This window comes from Barbus barbus (assembly GCF_936440315.1).
Source record: "Barbus barbus genome assembly, chromosome: 19".
NCBI classification, from domain to species: domain Eukaryota; kingdom Metazoa; phylum Chordata; class Actinopteri; order Cypriniformes; family Cyprinidae; genus Barbus; species Barbus barbus.
Genome location: NC_136747.1, coordinates 20,376,426 through 20,383,588, shown reverse-complemented (window position 1 = coordinate 20,383,588; position 7,163 = coordinate 20,376,426).

Genomic DNA, 7,163 nt, shown 5'->3' with positions numbered 1-7,163 from the left:
AGGTCATAGCAGGTCACAGCAGAGTCATACAATGCTACTTTCTGCAAAGTTTAAAGAAGAGGCACAGAGACTTTATTAGCATATTTTTCTTTGTTTAACTTAGGTTTTCTGAAAATGCCCACCTCAGGCAGGTAGCATCTCTAGAGTCTTAGCGATTTAGAGAAGAAAGATCAAATATTGTGCTGCACGAAGCAGAGGAACATACGCAGGCTCATATTTAAAATATTATACAATGCTAATATGTTCTTATGTAAAGCCATCTTAATGTGATTAACTGACCACCCATCAACCTTCAATGGATTCAGTATACAAATATTCAGACAAACACACACGCTGCCCATGTCCCGCGGTTCTCACGTGAACTTCAACACCACTGCGAGCTGGGGGGAGGATTTAAAATTCATGAGCAGTGATTTTAATGTTTTCTTTGCTACAGGCAAGTAAAAGAAACAATTAGCGTAGCACTGGCACTAAGGTCCAGCTAAATCAATAGTCCCTGATAGTATTGTAAGCCTATTGACCAAATCCTGCGGTTCACCCCGACCCGGCGCTGCAACAGACACCCTTACAGGGGATTAAGCATTTCTGCCTGTGCGAATGGAGAAGGGGAGCTGTGCATAGTTAAACAGCCTTCAGGAACGATAGCAATCAGAGAGCGGCTAGCTGAGGTAGACTGACACTGAGCATTGACTTGATGTGAGAGTGTTTCAGGAGATGAAGGCCCCTCAAGGGTATAATGGAGTATAATACTGCGCTGAAGAAAAAAAAACAACAGCGAGACACAATGATTATATAGACTAACTATTTGAAAATAACGCAGACAGAAAACATGAATGTATGCTGTATGAACGGCCCTAAAGTCTCTGGGCTGTATGCTAAATGATTTGCAAACAATATATTGATTACAAAAGCCACTTTCTGTCAGTCAGGGATATATTATTTGGCAAAATGTTCGAATTTATTTGTCTTACAATGTTTGGACATAATGCAAATATCGATTTATGTGTTTAAATAATTAATTAATCAGCATTATACCATTGTTTTAATCTGAAGGCAGAATTTTTCATTATTTATTTATTCGTTTTAAAAGAAATTCATACTTTTAAGCGATAATGTGTTGAATCAATTGTAACAGATGATTTCAAATTCAATAAATGTTGTTCTTAACCTATTTATTAAAGAATCCTGGGGCAAAAAAGCAGCAAAACTGCTTTCAACATTGATAGTGATAAGAAAAGTTTCTTGAGCAGCAAAATCAGCATATTAGAATCTTTTTTGAAGGATCATGTGACACTGAAGACTGGCGTAATGATGCTTAAAACTCAGCTTTGCATCACAGGAATGCAATTAAAATGACATTTTAAAATACAAAACAGGTATGTTAAATGTTAATATTTCACTGTTTTTACTGTATTTTTTGAGTGAATAAATGCAGCCTTGGTGGGACTTTCAAAAATAGTACAAAATCAGTTTAGAAGAACAAATAATAAGAAAAAGCTAATCTTAACTTTTGAATAATTGTGCATTAGAATAAAAAAATAATAACTAAGTAATGAATTGACAACCCCAATATATACTTTTAATAACAATATATTATAAATTACATTTTTATAATTGTAATTTATAAAAACAATATTATATTAACAAATAAATTCTAAACTAAAAATAATCATTATTTTATTCTTCTCCTTTTCATACATTTTCTTGTATGTGAAAGGATATACATGTAGTCCAATCATTGGGCCTGACAAACAGAAAACCCTTGTTACTGAAAGTTAACACTCATCCCACCATAAGTTCAATCACACACACAACACGCCGCTCTCGCACACAAATTCTTGAAACAAGTTGCAAGATGCTGCAGTTTCAGACACCTTTGAGACTTATTGATACTTTGTAGAGTTCTAGAGGGCGTACAGAATGCGGCAGATGGACTCATGCCAAAGGATCTGGTTCTGTGGGCGGCAGCATCTAGTCAATGGCTCGGCGTGAGCTTTGGAAAAAACCTGGTGTGCTCTCAGAGGTCCTGTAGCCTGGGTCTAAACAGATGTTCTGGAGACAGAACGAGAGAGCAGGCGAACAGGTGTCACACCCACCTGAATGTGTTCAACACACTGACCCTGACGCCCACTACTGTAAAACACTTTACCCCACCTCACAAAAACACAGATTTGTACGCAAAAACACAAGCACACAAAAGCATTGCTCCAAACTAGCAAACTGAGATACCGTCATAACTTACATGAAAGGCTGAAATGAACTGAATGCTGCACTGAAACCTGATGTTAGCATGTTGCTAAGCTAAAACACAACATTATAATAAGCAGAAAAATGAAAATAGCATTCCGGAGACTGATACGGAAAAGAAGAACTGTTGAGTAAAGTAATTATTTTTTGTTTTCTTTGTGCACAAAAAGTATTCTTGTAGCTTCATAACATTACGGTTGATCCACTGATGTCACATGGACTATTTTAACGATGTCCTTACTACCTTTCTGGGCCTTGAACGTGGTAGTTCATTTATTGTCTATGCAGGGTCAGAAAGCTCGCAGATTTCATCAAAAAATTTCTTAATTTGTTTTATGAAGATGAACAAAGGTCTTACAGGTTTGGAATGGCATGAGGGTGAGTAATTAATAACAGAATTTTCCTTTTTGGGTGAACTAACCCTTTAATTCCACTGAAACATTTTTAATTAACACCTTTGTGTTTTCAGCTATTTTAAATACATATGCGATGCTGCCTTAGAATTTGGCCAAAATAAGGTTAAACCTCCCTGGCAGTTCGTCGTAATGAAGTCTGACGCCTGACAGGTACTCTTAAGCAAAAATAACCTTGACGAATAATGCATAAGATTTTATGATAGATGGATTTGTTTAAGGGCCTCCTCAAATAGCCTTTGATCTTTGTTGTTATGCAGGTTATATTAATACCGTCTTCATTTGCCAGCACAAAGAAGGGGATGTTTCCTAGCTTAAGGGTCTCTGAACTGGGTGTATTTGCATCATTTATCATCATTCCTTACATATATTTGACAATATTATTATATATATATATATTTATTTTTTTTATTATATTATATTCTTGCCTAATTTGTTTACTATAAACGACCAAAAATCTAACTGTATTGGAATAAAGTTCCATTATATTCAACTATATAATTTTAAAATGAAAGATTGTAAACAAATTCAGTTGCATTCTCTAAAATTCTCTATATTTTACAGTTTATGTGCAGGATTAAGCCAACCGGATAAAGAATGTGTCCTGAACCAAACAAAAACTGGACTAGAGCACGCAAGGACGGATCGGACTGATAAACAAAGCACCTTTTTTCAATTAAAGATTAATTAAAGATGCTTTAATGGCACAATTTAACCCCCACTTATGTCCCCCTGTGCTTGTTTGAACTGCGACGTCTTAGACAGAACTTGACATCAGATGCCATTTTAGCGAGCTACACTTACACAATGCTATCAGACAACATAAATGTATGCAAACTGCCAATTTAGATTTGTCTAGTGCTCTTTTTCTGTGATTTCAGAGAAAAACCCCATGAGGCTTGCGTTTGAGCATCACAAGACTCATTCAGTGCCCTTAACACACCAGGCAGACACACTAGATGCCCGTGAGTGCAATACATTATGAATGCAGCTGCAACGCATCTCAACAAAGACATAATCTATTATGTAAATGGGCATTCTGTATGTCTGAGTTAAGTGGCTGTGAGCGTGACAGTTCTGTCGTAGTAGGCCAATTTTATTGTTTTATTGTTGACTCATGGCAGTCACATAAACTACCATATTATTCAGTATATTACAGTTTTTTTTTCCTGTGTTATTGTCAAAGGATTTATTAGATGCTTGTTTGGGTTTTGCTTGCATTTATATACAGATATAATAAGTATAATAAATAAGAATTAAACTGACTTAGTATGGAAAATATGATTTTCCCTGCTCATTTGAAATAAAGCATTCAATCTTCTATGTAGATAGACTACAACATTCAACATTCAATACAAAACTCCCTCCCAGTGCATTACGTGAATTGTGTGTGTATGATTTTTTACACAGCATTTATTAACAATATAATTAATTTCTATTAAATACAATTTAATTAGAAAGAGAGCGAGAGAGATAGAGAGCGACAGATAGATAGATAGACAGACAGACAGATTTAGGTTTACTAGAAGTACTTAAGGTATCAGGCCTTTTTGTTCTAAATGTCAAAAAGGGGTGCAAATTGTCATGTAAAATTTAATTACAGTTGTTTTTTGTGCCAAAAAACACTTTCCTAGCATTATAGGTAGATTTTTGAGGAAGAAAATGTTACCAAAGTGTAGAAAAAGACCATTTACAACCAATAAGAATGATTGCTGTGCAGCATTACCAGCTTACAGTTGAACAGCTATGCCTGCTGGGAATACGAGAGCTTGAAAGTCACCCCACAAAACAAGATCCTTGTCCTTCCTACGTACTGAATTCTCAATATCATCACAGAGCGCCACTTCAGGGGTGATAGATTCTCTGTCTTTCTGTCACTCTGTCTTTTTTCTCTTTTACCGATAATAATCCATAATGCAACCCAGATACAGTACAAGCCTCCTGCATTATTCAGAGAAAGTTTCTCCTTTGATTTATGTTCTCTGTGTCTCTCTCTCCTTCCCTCTCTCTTTCTGAATCCCTTCATTCTTTAAGTCCCTCTATGTCGTCATGCAGCAGTTGCAGATAATGCAGTTGTGGAATGAGAAGATGAGAATACAGGTGCAGTGTGTGTGTGTGTGTGTGTGTGTGTGTTGTCGTCTCATACTGAATAATTATAGCAGCTCGGCCCAGGCAAATCCTCCCCAGAAGGTAGTGTGTCTGCAAGCCTTCCACCTGCCATGCGCTAAACACCGCCCCATCCATCAAACACCCACTTGACAAATACATTCCATAATAGAAGTTTATTTTTATGGGGAGGCCGAATCACAGACCTTCCCATGCATACAAAAACGTGTCAGAATTATTTATGAGAGCTGCTGAGATGCACAATATGTCATATCAAAGTCTGGATTCGCTCCTCCGCCCCACATGCCCCTGTCAATACCCACACAGGCTATCAATAATGTGAAACAGCACAGAGATAAGCCCCCCGAACACAGGGTCACTCCGTAAGGGGAGGACGGCCTCCACGGATGCCACACACACACGCATATGTGCATAAACACACTCAGACAAAAGCAGAAACGCACAAACTGCCACACACAGATATTTGGGAATCAAAACCTCGTCTGGCTGACATTGCCCATTTTTAGGGCTCTATGAAATACTTTTTTCCCCTAATTTTTTTAGTTTTTTCTTAAATTCTGATTTTCCCACTTTTACTTTTCTGGATTCCATTTTAATGGTGGGGGGGATCAGGAAAGGTTCCCAAGGAGGGACTCAAACTCCCCCAAAACGCAACCACGCTACATTTTGGAGCGATGCCCAGGGGGATATTGGTTCCAACAAATTGTATAGAAACTTTAACAATTTAACCATTTATTAACATTTTGACAAGAATAATGCCCTGTGAAACCTGTTGTATTTTTTCAGATAGTCTGATTTAGGATTTAATGCAAATTTAGTATCAAAGGTAGAAAAACTTTTAACAACTGAATTCATCTTTTAAAATGTAATCAAATCAAATTTAAACAATTCTTTTCATTTTTTGGCAAACAAAGAGCTGCACAACAGATGTTTACTGAAACATCTGGTGAAAATGCTGATGAGAAATTGCAATATTGTGAGAAATTCTTTAAAAAATAATGTTTAAAACTGTATTAATATATTTTTTTAATACTTTGACAAGTACATTATACTATACACAATAGTAATATATTTCTGTCATAAAAGTGTCCCAAATGTTTATTATAGTGTGTTGTAATCAAGGCCTTTGAGTTTCCGTGTGTATCTGGTGAAATGCATGTGAAGTGACTCTCAGAGCAACTCTGGAGATGAAGTTTGTGTGTTCATGTTCTCATATGTGACCCTGGACCACAAAACCAGTCATAAGTAGCACAGGTATATTTGTAGCAATAGCCAACAATACATTGTATGGGTCAAAATTATTGACTTTTCTTTTATGCCAAAAATCATTAGGATATTAAATAAATATCGGCCCGGTTTCATAGACAGGGCTTAACCTAAACCAGGATTAGGCCATAGTTTAATTAGGACATTTAAGTAATTTTTATAAACATGCCATAGAAAAAAGCACTACTGGTGTGCATCTTAAGACAAAACAAAGGCACTGACATGTTTTAAGATCAGCCAGTGCAAGTTTCTTTCAGTTGAAACGGCTCAGATTTACATTTTAGTCTAGAACTAGGCTTAAGCCTTGTCTGTGAAACCAGGGGATAATGTAACATGAAGATATTTTGTAAATTTCCTACTGTAAATATATCAAAACTTTTTTGATATAAAAACTCATTTTTGATTAGTAATATTCATTGCCAAGAACTTCATTTGGACAACTTTAAAGGCGATTTTCTCAATATTTAGATTTTTTTTTGCACCCTCAGATTCCAGATTTTCAAATAGTTGTATCTCGGCCAAATATTGTCCTATCCTAACAAACCATACATCAATGAAACATTTATTTATTCAGCTTTAAGGTGATGTAAAAATCTTAATTTCAAAAAATTGACCCTTATGACTGGTTTTGTTGCCCAGGGTCACATATAGTGAGATGGCAGACAATGAAAACACCACAAGCATCACGCCTGCTTGAGTACCTGTTTGATATTTACCAGTCTTTTTGTGGTGTAATAGTCAAAGACACTAATCCATAATGTGATTTGATCAAGTTTACAGGCCTATTTTTGATTTACTAATCCAAATTTTTGCTAAATTCCATTGACATTCTGTGTTATACAGTGAAGTCCATTTTTATGACTGGATTCTGCAATTCTGTCCATGTTTTCTGCACCAATGAAATTACAGGGCCCTATATTTTATAGCCAATACAACGTGTAACACTGCACACAAAGGCGCAATAAATAAGCTAGCAACACTGCTTTTTACAAACATTCCAACTAAACAGGGCCCTAAATAAGTAGCGAGTCCTTGCTCGAAGCATTTACCTTCAAAGATGATTAGTACTTTATAGCGGGACCGTATGCATGACAAAATCAATCCCGTCTC